We start from the raw sequence: 12,909 nt of genomic DNA on the forward strand, positions 1-12,909 counted from the left end.
ATCACTCGCACACTTAGATTACAATTTTGTGTAAAAACTGAAAAAAGTGCGAATCAGATGCTAATACGCATGAAACACACAAAGTATACACTGTATTTGTAGAGAACTAAAATGACAAATATAAACACGATTGTTTTTTGTAAAAACGTGGTCTTTGCCAGATTTTAACCACTCATCAGAGAAACAATATTACATTCAGAACTATGGCATTATGTACCTTTGAGCTATTATAACGATATAGTATCGTTGTCACTATTTACATTGTACTTCTTTGGAGGTATTAGTCTCAGATACATTATTTTGATAACATAATTAATATGGATTTTGCAACCTTATTCCCACTTCGTTTGTTCAGAAACTAGTATCATTGTAAATTGTATTGAAAATAAAAATTAGATTTGAGCATCTGTTCAAGACTTCCCCATTATTATTTTCAGAATGTAAGTATACAGCTGTACACATATTTATGAAGTAAATGGGAAAAATATAACTGTCAACAAATTAAGAACTACAGTTTTCAAAGTATTTTATTCTCATTTCAGTTTATTTGCTTTTAATTTGCTTATCAACTCTGTGTTAACAAAAGGCGTACGAGCTTGTTGCTGTGTATTAACGATCATGTAAAAAAAGTAACTGAGACAAAGGTTTTGAATGCTGCACATTTCAAGAAAATTAAAATTTTTTGTCTAAAATAAAACTCTTCTTGCAATTGTTTGGTATTTTTCAGCATCAAAACAGGTTAAAAGATAGTTTTTGAAGGTTGTTTTCCTTAACTTTCACGAGAAGGAAGCTTTGGTCTTCTTTCTCTTGTATGGAACTTCCCCCACCCACAAATCTTCATTAATCCGTCCCTGATTTTCTCAGATAATAATTTGTATCCACTGTCATGTGAATAATATTGCAGTTCTTTTTCTACTGAACTGGATACTAGTTGCAACTGTGGGAATTCCTATTTCGCGTTCGAATATTGCTGCAAAAATAATTTCCACTGCAGAGAGATTGGTTATTTTATTTGTCTTTTATGAAAATATCCTGAATTCAGGTAAATATAAACACTGAAATAAGACGGTCTATCATAGCGTTAGCTTCAAGTTCCGACAGTGTCACTGTACGGCAGTACTGAAACGCGCTGATTACAACCAATGCAGTTCCGAAAATATGTAACTGACATATAGAAATAGACTCTGTTTTAATTCATTTACACAAAAACAAAGTTTGACCAGACGCACAGGAAGGACAGAAACTCATTCAATAATACTGGTAAACACAGAAGCTTAATAGTAAGTAATACATTTTACACCCATTTTATTACAGTTGTCTGTTTTGAGAACCTTTGAATGATATTATTCAACTAAAACTCTTAAGATGCACGCGAAATGCTGGTGCATACATTCAGCAAGGCAGTGCTTTCTCCGCAGACCTCGTGGCGCAACGGTAGCGCGTCTGACTCCAGATCAGAAGGTTGCGTGTTCAAATCACGTCGGGGTCAAATATTTTTACTAATTGAATTTTCTGTTGTCTAAGTTCAGAAAGTGCATTTTTCATGATGCTGTCTTAATTTTCAGCCAAATGCCTGCAGTACAAAATTTGGAAACAATAGCCATTCTGTTCTTACGCAGTGCTGAAATTCAATAGAATGCAGGTGTTTTCCGTATTTGAAAAAATTACAACGGAAGAGAAGCTATTTATTAAACTAACCATCTCTCATAAGGTAGCTAAAAGACGTTATAGCTTGTCAGGCAAGGATTTACCATGTCAGAAATCACGAAAGCCTACTTACAACCAAGTGTTAAAATTCTTGAAAAAGGCTGAAATGCGATCAGTCATCGCATAGTGAAAAAGATGAAAGACATATATCGTTTTCTAGCAGAATACATTTCAAACAATTACGTGCAGTTAACTGAAATATAGCGTCGAAGTAAACAGCCTGGACGATATCGTGAACTTTACCGCCTCATCCTGTAGGAATATGTTTACGGCATGGAGGAAACACCGGTCCATGGACATAATTAACTGGTGTAAATATGTAATGGACTCGCAACTAAAAATTTACCATATATGAAAAAGAAAACGTCACCAGGACAATTACAAATGGTGGTAGTAAGACTAGCACGAGAGGTGTATATCGTCTGGCCCTGTGGCGCAACGGATAACGCGTCTGACTACGGATCAGAAGATTCCAGGTTCGAATCCTGGCAGGGTCGATTATTTTTATAGTATGACAAGTCATTGGATGCTAACTTTACGAAATGTTTTCGCATCTGAGTTAGTTGTAATAATGCTGAACTGGTACGTGTGCAGCATATCTGCAAATCAGTGGCCACCGGGAACCAGTAACAAAACAGGACGCGGTTTTTCGGAAGAGAAGTCGGTGAAATGCATATGCGTAGCACAGCACTGCGCATACGCCTTCAGGGAAGATTCGCCAATAATACAGCGCAGAGAAAACATTCCAGAGAGCGAACACCACCGATTTTTAATTCGTTGCTTAGAAGCAGTTCCGTCCCGGTCAGGCAAACATTTGCGCTCCTGCTGCAATTAAATTAGCTAAACGTGACCATAGCGGAAGTACGGGGTGCCATTACAAGAAGTCAACCAATCTGACATAACAGCCAAGCATCCCACCATAAGCAGGAAAGTAAGACAACAGTTACGCACGGAAGAAAAATTGTGTACGAGTAAAATGCACTACACATGCAGACATTTTAAATTAAGCGCACACGTATTTTAACAAATCTACTCCGAGAAGTGGGCACTGCAAACGATGCCAGTATTCTCGAGTAAGTGGCTAAATGCTGTATTACTGTGTGTCTCAAAACTACGATGGTCCCTGGCAGAACAAACAACTCCGTACTCACTCACAGAGACAGCTTACAAGACACGCAAACCGCTTGCAATCCACTGCGACAGTTTCACCAAGGGCTTTGACAAAGTAAACGACAAATACAGTACGACAAGAAGATCACTGTGGAATCTGTTTTTGGCTCTGAGTTTATTGGCACAAACACAAAGTTTTATCCAACTCTGGATCACGGATAAAACTTTCAGTGAGAAAAAACTACACGCTATCTATGTAGAAAATGCGGACACACTACAGAGGTGGATTTAAAAGCCACAAAGGAACATACCATAATGAAAAGCTCGACCAGCTGGCATTTGCGTGGCACAGAGATTTGCGACCAAGTGGCAAGAACAATGGACTACGTCATTAATCATTCGGGGGCACAACCTACTATCCCGACACACTGTTGTGTGCAGACCGTAATTTGTCAAAATCAGATTTGTACATGAATTTTTTTCTGTATCATGTGCATGGGATGAACATCAGTTCAGCGCCATTCTGAATATGGCAGCCGGAGATCTAAACCACCTGTTATTCTCTTGTTCCAACTATGAATTTGCGTGATAAATGTATACAGAATTTGAGTTCACTATGTATCAAGTTCATACAGAACACAATTTCGGTTTTCAGTGAAAAACATGTACAAATTCTTGGAGCAATCACTGAATTCGTATCGATAACTAACATCAGTATTTAAATTTTAGTGTGAATTAATTTGTAACTATAATCCCTTGGGAAATGCTATTCTGCATTGCTTTATGTTTCATATAATTTATTGATTAGTAACTGTAGATGTTTGTCGAGCGTTCTAGCTGGTTCATTGAGAGACCTGTTCTTTAAAGATTTAGTACATCTAATTTTTCACAAAAAATGGTAACTGTAATGTGCATCTATCAATAATATAATAAGATAATTATAAGGCTTTACTGACAACATATCAAAAATTATGAATCTATGGTGCTTTGCACCATTGCCTTAAATTCTGTTTCAGAAACTGGCCACCACTTGCAGGCTATCTGCTGCGAGTACGCAAAATATCTTTGAGTGTTCGTTGCCACAGCAGACATCGACGCCATCTTCCCAAACGATATGATTGAGCACCGAGAGAGGAGTCAGCTTGGAGAAGACAGTACTAATTCAGTACTAATTTCCCTGTGGACGCCAGTATATACAAAACTGACCTACATTTGTGCCATATGAACAATCAACTGAAGTTTTTGGCATCTATTTACAAAAAAAAAAAAAAAAAAAAAAAAAAAAAATCGCGTCGTACAACTGGCGGAGAAAGTGAGTATCAGGCAACGATTAATTGAAACCCCTATCCGCATCTTTGTGACAGTGTTTTTTTTATTACGACAGTTTCTCATACTAATCAACACAAAACTGTACATATCTTCTGTCCTTTATTTCTTTGAAATGTCAGTGAGTCATATCGTGATCGTATATATGAAAATGAAACGAATAATTGTGTAAATTGATTGTTGTCACTTGCGTGTAAATTGATTGTTGTCATTTCTGTGTTCTCTCTTTGTCCCTTTGGTACCTCGACGAAGTAGGGGAAACGAGCAGTTCTGGAGGCGGGGTTCGGACGACTGTAGACGCTCGGTCGCGTGTAAATCGGACAACGTTTCATCTAACTGTGAAGAGGAGAACATTTTCGTCAATGTCGTATACAGGAAGAGTTCGCAAGGAGACAGAAGCCATAATCTCGACACTGAGAACGTCATTGTTTACGAGGAAAGGCGAATCGAAAGTGGGAAGTTGTAGAAGCCGACTCTTGCATTACTATTACTACTATTTGATGTATTCCAACAGGAAGAATTGCCAACGCAGAGGAGGTTGTGCAAGACTGGGAGCAAACAGAAGAAGAAAGGTCAACGTCACGCGAGGATATTTTAGAAGATTCTAGAATTGACTGGATAAATAAAGTAAGTGGCGTCGAACTTTACAGAATCTACAGCAGTCATGTTACGAGAGCACTATCCCAGCATATATAATTCATACAGCAAAACAAACAATTTATCTGATCATCATGAGCCGAAAGATAGAAATTATTACGTTTTATGTACTGAACTGTGAACAGTTTTGTCTCAAACTGTGCTTTATTTGTGTGTGGAGGTCCAACTTCCGATCATTAATACTGGGTAGCAGTAATAAAGGGACGACTTGCTATAGGTGTGTAGTTAGACACTCAAGCAGTCGTCCATTGTTGAATATGAAAATGTGGTGTTCACAACATTTATCAAATTAACCCCGCCTGTAACTTTCGAAACAGGTTGAAGCTCGATTTAAACTTGTTCTGCTACCAAACAGCACGACAGAGCCACAATTATATTTTATTTTTAGTTAGTTAAACGCAATGGTGTCCACAATTAAAGCAACAAACCGCTATTTCCCCATCCTGTGTCGTAAGTCACGATATGACCATACCAACTGTCGACAGATGTTCGTATGATCGTGTTCTGTACGAAAGATGGCAATCCGGTCAATGGACAACCACGCCAGCGATGACGTTGGGGCACCCATCAAACGGGGTAGTATTTCTCGGGTAGTCCCACATCCACAATCGCTGTTTACACAGTCACAGATGGTGCAATATGGCACAGAGAACACGCCTGCCACACACTCTGCAGTAGGGAGGCATAAGAGGAATGTAAGCAGGACAGTCGCAAAACTGATATGGCCCGATGAGTTCAAGTGAATAGTTCTGTTTCTTGGATGTGGCAACAGTTTTAGAGACCGAAACTGTATGTCAAAGACCAGAGCAGAGCCGACCATGTGTGACGCTAGAGAGAGAAGACCGTTATTTGACTGTAAGGGTACAACGGTACCACCTTAGTACTGCACAGCAACTGTATCTGACGCTCGCAGCATCTACTGGACGTGTTATATCAAGAGGCAGACAGTTACAGAAGGCTTCGGTTGAGTGGTCTTTATTGCATGTGCACCTCTGAAGCGCCCACACAGAAGGGAACCCTTTAAAATCGAGTCACATCAATATCCACCGACCACTCCTCAGGGCTTACTAGCAGCTCTGCAGGAATAATGGGCGTTATTGCCTCAGCATGAGATTTGATATCATACACTGCATGCTCCGTCGTTGTCATGCCTTTATTGCTGCAAGACGTGGTCACACCCCATACTGAGCACATTAATCAGTTGTCGCAATATGTGTGTGTGTGCCAATTCGTTACGTTTGGGGGAGGAGGGAGGGACGGAGAACATTTGTGTCTATCGTTATGCATGTTGCAGTTGCTTACGTTCTGTATTATTTGCATTGTTTCTATCTTACTGTCACCTGTTTATACTGTTTTAGAAAATAAACGCAACCTTGCAAAATGTCTGTTTGTTGCTTTAATTTTGGACACCAGTGTTTTTTTAGAAAACCGTTATCGCCTTTTTGCAGCATTTCAATGATATTCCTGAAACAGTAGAACGTCGACTCCAGATACTACGTTGCAGTCACTACGAAGTAAAAAGTATCTGGGGCAGATTGGAATTTTTTTTCCTTTCGCAACTCTGAGGAAAAATATTTTTGGGGGAAACAGAAACCATAGGGAAATTCTTAGTGAAGAAAATTTCTATAGTAAGGGAAATTATTTTTTCTGCCTAGCCATACTAATAATGCCCTCTGATAGCTTAGTACAAACAACACATACTTAGTTTTCTGGATATTCACTAGCTGTCACACTCTCTTCAATCGTTACGTCTTTTCTTTTGTAGGTGACGTTTGGCTCACTGCGGTGAGTCACTATGACGTGTATACGCCCATTTTCAATCGTTTGGATGGCTATCGACTTTCGTGATTGATGAGTTCTGAATGTCCTACGAGAGGCGTTTGAAAAGTGCGTGCAAAGTCCGAGAGATGGCACCACCGGCGCGTATCGAGGTCATGTTTAGATAGTAGCATCTTTGGAAAGAACGCACACCAAGTTTCAGCCACATTGGTCTATTTCTTTGTGTTTGGCATTCGTGTGAATCAAGGAAGTCGAGTGATTGTCAAAAAAGGACGAAGAAGGATTTCGTGTGGTGATTAAACATTACTTTATGAAAGGCAAAATGCCTCAGGAGACTAAAGAGAAGCTTGATAAACATTATGGTGACTTCGCACCTTCAATTAGAACAGTTTATAAGTGGTTTCAAAATTTTCGGAGTAGCCTTACGGGTACAAGTAATGCTGAACGTTCTGGACGCCCTGTGAAGCTTATGGCTCCAGAAATCATTGGTAAAATCCATTATATGGTGATGGATGACAGAAGAGTTAAGGTGTGTAAGATTTCTAGTGCTGTGGGCATCTCGAATGAACGGGTACATAACATTTTGCATAAACATTTGGACATCAGAAAGCTGTCCGCAAGATGGGTTCCGCGATTGCTCACGCTTGACAAAAACCGGAATCGTGTGAAGTGTGGATGGTTTGCAGCTGTTCAGGAAAAATCCTCACCACTTTAACCGTCGTTGCGTCAGTGTGGATGAAACGGATGCATTACTATACTCCTGAGATCAAACAACACTCTAAACAATGGGTTGCCAACGAAGAATCTGCATCAAAAAAGACGAAGACCATTCCATCGGCCATAAAGGTTATGGTGACTGTCTTTTGGGATTCGCAAGGGATAATATAATCCCCATCGACTATCTGGAAAAGGGTAAAACTATTACAGGTGCATATTATTCGTTTTTATTGGACCGTTTGACCACCGAGCTGCAAGAAAAACGCCATTGACTGGACCGCAAAGAAGTCCTTTTCCATCACGACAATGCACCAACACACACCTCAGTAGTTGTGGTCGCAAAATTGTTGGAAATGCGATTCCAACTGGTTTCACAACCCCCCTATTCTCCAGACTTGGCTCCCTCGCACTACTATTTGTTCTCCAATTTGAAGAAATGGCTGGCACGACAAAGATTTTATTCAAACGAGGAGGTGATTGCAGCAAATAGAGCTATTTTGCAGACTTGGACAATTCCTATTATTCGGAAGGGATCAACAAATTAGAACAGCGTTGGACAAAGTGTATAAGTCTAAAAGGAGACTATGTCGAAAAATAAAAAAGGTTTACACCAAACACTTAAGTAGTTTTTATTTTTGTACGACTTTTCAAACGCCCCTCGTACTACAATCTTTTGGTATGTATGTTCTTTTTATGGCCCTCAATGCACAAATCCACCTCTTCAAGCTGCGAACACTGATAATAAATAATAGTTCAAAGGAGTAGGTAGGTTTAAGACATTTGGGTAAAAGTAGCCAATATGGTATCATGTTGGGTAGTTTTTTTTTTTTTTTGTCTGTGGTTGGGGAATTTCGAAAACTCGATCTGGGGATGCTGTTCTAGCGCTACATCTCTACATTCAGTTGTCAGCACCGCCGCCACTTGTGTTGCTGTGTCGTACAAAACAGTGTTCATATCCCTTAAGACGAACCAACCGAGGTGGTGCAGCGGTTGCACACTGGACTCGCATTAGGAAGGATGAAGGTTCAAACCCGCGTTGGGCCATCCTGATTTAGGTTTTCCGTGATTTCCCTAAATCGCGTCCGGCAAATGCCGGGATGGTTCCCTAGAAAGGGCACGACCGACTTCCTTCCCCATCCTGTCCTAATCCGATGGGACCGGTGACCTAACTGCTTGGTCCCCTCCCCAGACTCAACCAACCTCAAGACGACAATTAACGATATTCTACAATGTGCTACCTGTATGTTACCTTTGCAAACCAGTAGCGTTTGATAGCTGCCAGCACTCTGCATTCCGTTGTCATAAAGTACATGGTGTCCATTATGTGTGGGTACATAGGGAATTCTAATAAATATTCTATATTCAGTGAATATTAATAAGTAACTAAATAAATACGTAATAGTAAAATAAATTCTCTTTCTTACAGGCTGAATGAATGCTCTGTCTAAAGAAGAACGAGTGGAGCTGGTACTCTTACGTGGGTGAGAAGGATGGTTGTATTGCAAAGTTGCAGAAGGATTGGACCTTCGACACCCTCGTCTTCAACACATTTTACTACCGTCGGGAAAATAGTCACCAAATTTAAAGAAACAGGCAGTGTGTTGGACAAACCCCTTGCCAGGCGACCAAAGACTTAAGACGAAACGAAAGACCTTTTTTTGGCCAAAGTTTTTGCTAGACCAAAGAAATCGCTTCGTCAGACGTTCACAGAGTTGAGTTGCCAGGTCAACCATCCACAAAATCCTGGCAGAGGAGAGGTTTCATCCGTACAAGTTACAGATATTGCATTATTTAAATGAAGATGATCCCAATAGATGCATGCAGATGTGTGAACGGTTTGCAGACAAATTGGTTGAAAACATCAATTCTGCTAAACACCGTGTCTTGTTCAGTGATAAAGCTGTATTTTATATCAATGGAGGAGTGAACAGACAAAATTTTCGATACTGGTCTAAAGGCAATCCACACTGAATGAGGCCAGCTAAACAGTGGGGCTGCCAAACGATGATCATACGGTGTGGTGTAGTTTGTGGAAAGCTCATGTGCTAGGATCGTTCTTCTTTGACCGACATGTGACAGGTGAGACTTATCTGAATACGCTGAGACAAATTGACGCCACAGACTGGTTTCAGCAAGCTGGGAGCCCTACCCATTTTGCTGCAGCTGTTAAGAGATTGGCTGAATGACAACTTTTCTCACTGAATTGGGAGGTCACGTGGAGTTGTTCCCTCGTTCTTCAGACCTTTCTCCCCCTGATTTCTTTTTCTCGAGTATGCTGGAAGGGTAAGTTTACTAGATGAAGATGTCAAATTTAAATCACCTGGCAGAACGCATTACCAGTCGGTATGCTACTAAAACCGACTGCAATTTTGACCTGTTCCATGGAATTCACCTTAATCTTGCAAAGCGCATCAAATTATCCATTGAAGAGCATGGGTATCATGTTAAAAATATTATTTATTAACATTAAAGTAGCTAAAAGTGCTTTATTATTATTTCATTATTTTCATCATGGCAGCAACCGTTACGAAATTGTCTCGAATGAAAAACTGCCCACAGTTGCACTAATTATGTTATTCTAAACCTTGACCATGGTTTCTACTGTAATAATATAGCCTTCTTCAGAAGTCCGAAAAAGTGATCAAAACCACATCTAGACCATTAATACAATCTATACAGAAACTTCTAAAATTACGTATGTGATAACATATTACTTACACGAGCTTTTAAAAATGAATAACATCTTAGCCCAGCTGCTGCGTCAAGATCAATAAAATAAAATAACTTCAACAGACATAAGCCTGTTTCGATCATAAGTAAAACTACATATGGCACTGTATGTCCCCCGCCATTACATCTGTTATACTAGACGCGCGGTCGTCAAATGTGCTACTTTCTGTGCGCCATAAGTGGCGCTCCCCATATTGAGCTACAATGCACCGTTTATCGCGAAACTAGTTGATATCTACGATAAAATATTAACAACAAGGCTACAATTGCAACTGAAGGACCATATACTTATTAATACGACTGCCCAACAGTTAAAATGCTGTTGCATTTCTGATACACTGTCCCCTATTTTGCGATAATAGAAAACGTTTTGTTATTCTTTGAACTTTCTCGATGTACTCGGTTATCTGGTAAGGATCCCACAGCGCACAGCAGTACTCCAAGAGAGGACAGACAGACATAGTGTAAGCAGTCCCATAGTAGACCTGTTACATTTTCTATGTGTTGTTACCAATTTAAGTTGTTCTTAATTGTAATTAATAGGTATTTAGTTGAATTTATGGCCTTTAGATTTGACTGATTTATCGTATAACCTAAGTTCAACGGATTTCTTTTAGCACTCATGTGGATAACCTCACTTTCCATTATTTAGGGTCAACTGCCAATTTTCGCACCGTACAGATGTTATTTCTAAATCTTTTTGCAATTTGTTTTGATCTTCTGATTAGTTTACTAGACGATAAACGCCAGAATCATTTGCAAACAACCAAAGACAGATACTCTGATTATCTCCTAAATCGTGTACATAGTTAAGGAACAGCAATGGGCCTCTAACACTACCTTGGGGAACGTCAGAAATCACTTCTGTTTTATTCCATGACTTTCCGTCAATTACTACAAAATATGGTCCCTCTAGCAGGAAATCACGAATCCAGTCTTAGAACTGAGACGATATTCCGTAAGCTCGCAATTTCACTACAAGTCTCTTGTGTGGTGCAGAGCCGAAAGCCATTTTGGAAATCTAAAAAAAAAAAACGGAATCAATTTGAAATCCGTTGTCAATAGCATCCAACATTTCCTGTGTGTAAAGAGCTAGTTGTGTTTCACAGAAACGATGTTTTTCTAAACCCATGTTGACTATGTGGCAACAGACGGTTCTCTTCGAAGTGATTCAAAATATTCAAACACAATATATGTTCCAAAATCGTGCTGCGTATCGACGATAATGATACAGACATTCAATTTAGAGGATTACTGCTAGTACCTTTCTTGAATATTAGTGTGACCTTGCAACTTTCCAGCCTTTAGGTATAGCTAATGACGGTTTTCCCCAAATGTCAGAGAGTAAGTGAGTAACCTCACAAGCAATGTGTGGTGGAGCTTCATCGTGCATCGAAACAGTAGAGTCCAGTCACCTCATTACTGTAGAGCAGGGATCACATGTTGGCGAAGCAGATCACAGTAACGTGTGCCATCCTCGCTGCGTGTCCTTTGTCCCTGGGGTCCGAGCGCCTCAAAGAAAAATTCCTTTAATGTATGGATACTCGCGAGGAGCGGCAGCACGTGCCCACCTCGTGCAGACTCATGCTGACTGTCTGCAATGGTAATGATCACTCATGTTTCAGCTCTGCGTCGCTGTACTACTGCAGGCGCCTAACGGCAAGTCGTGACACTACCACCACCACTACAGTGGTCAAAACAAATATTGCAATTGCTTTATTCTCAATACTGGACATGATAGGAAACAAAAGTGATTTTGTCCTGTCAGGCACAGTTATAAGGAAACGAAAATAAGAAAAACAAATTTCCATTTGATAAACACAAACAAAAACCCAAAAACAAAACCTTACAAAAATTCCACTGCAGACACTACAGTTTCTTCTCACTCACTGCCACCTTGCATAACACATTGTTTACTAACCAACTGGCCCTCCTTGTACTTGGAGACACTTCTGAATGCAATTAGGCATACTCTTTACGAAATTGCCGAGATAAGCCTATGGAATACTTTCCCATGCCTGTATGATGCCTTGAAAGGTCTCTGGTGGGCTGGACGATTGCAGACAGCTCGTTTCAGAACTGACCACGCATTCTCAATGCAGTTGATATCTGGAGAATATGGAGGTCGTTCTATCCAACTGCTTTTATTCCCCACTAGGAAGATATTCACAAGATTCTGACGATGGAGTTGTGTATTATCGTTCATCAGTGTGAATTCCACTCGAATAAATTCAAATGGGGCAACAATGTGTGCCAGGATGTCAACCCGATACTTCACACCCGACATCCATTTATTGGCACAAGTAATGTCCTGTGGCAATACACGATTTAACCCCAAAACAAGACTTAACCGCCTTGATAAGGGTGACGGGATACTGTACAGTCAGGGTGTAGACGTAATCCTCATTGCTTCCACACACAAATATCCATATCGTCAATGTGCAGACTGATACGGATCGCACCAGAAACGAGCGTTGTGTCCCACTGCTGTCTAGTCCACAAAGAGTGGTTTCGTCTCAACGGGGCAAGAGCCCCTCTCCAAACCCCATTTAGAGGAAGAACCTTGAGAGGTCTTCTGGCACGTAATACCTGCTCATGGAGTCTATTTCGAATGCACTCCTATAGCTGGTTGGGACTGCCGCCGGAGACGTGTAACATTGTGTTGAGAGTTTCCACTTGCAGTTTTATGCCAAGATATTGGTCCTGCCCACCCTCAGTGGTCACTTCTGTGGCGATTCCCAACCGATCCTGTCGCAAGTAACTTGTTCCAGATCCTAGAGAGGTCACTTTGACTCACAGCGACATTCGCTGAGGAGTCCACCTGTCTCACTGTCTGCTCCACTGGAGTGACTATACAGTTTCTGGTCGTACTTCATTGTTATC

The 12,909-nt window shown here is 40.4% G+C and overlaps 1 protein-coding gene and 2 non-coding genes across 7 annotated transcripts in view; 2 read left to right on the forward strand and 1 right to left on the reverse strand.

The window, feature by feature from the left end:
* Window positions 1-12,909, reverse strand: part of LOC126336352 (RING-box protein 2) — a 716,604-nt gene that overhangs the window by 73,836 nt on the left and 629,859 nt on the right. The window lies entirely within an intron of this gene.
* Trnaw-cca (transfer RNA tryptophan (anticodon CCA)) lies at window positions 1,418-1,489 on the forward strand. Its single transcript has one exon. It is a non-coding gene; the product is annotated as a tRNA-Trp (tRNA).
* Trnar-acg (transfer RNA arginine (anticodon ACG)) lies at window positions 2,132-2,204 on the forward strand. The gene has a single exon. It is a non-coding gene; the product is annotated as a tRNA-Arg (tRNA).

The sequence above is a fragment of the Schistocerca gregaria genome, chromosome 2, assembly GCF_023897955.1.
Source record: "Schistocerca gregaria isolate iqSchGreg1 chromosome 2, iqSchGreg1.2, whole genome shotgun sequence".
Taxonomy (NCBI): Eukaryota; Metazoa; Arthropoda; class Insecta; order Orthoptera; family Acrididae; genus Schistocerca; species Schistocerca gregaria.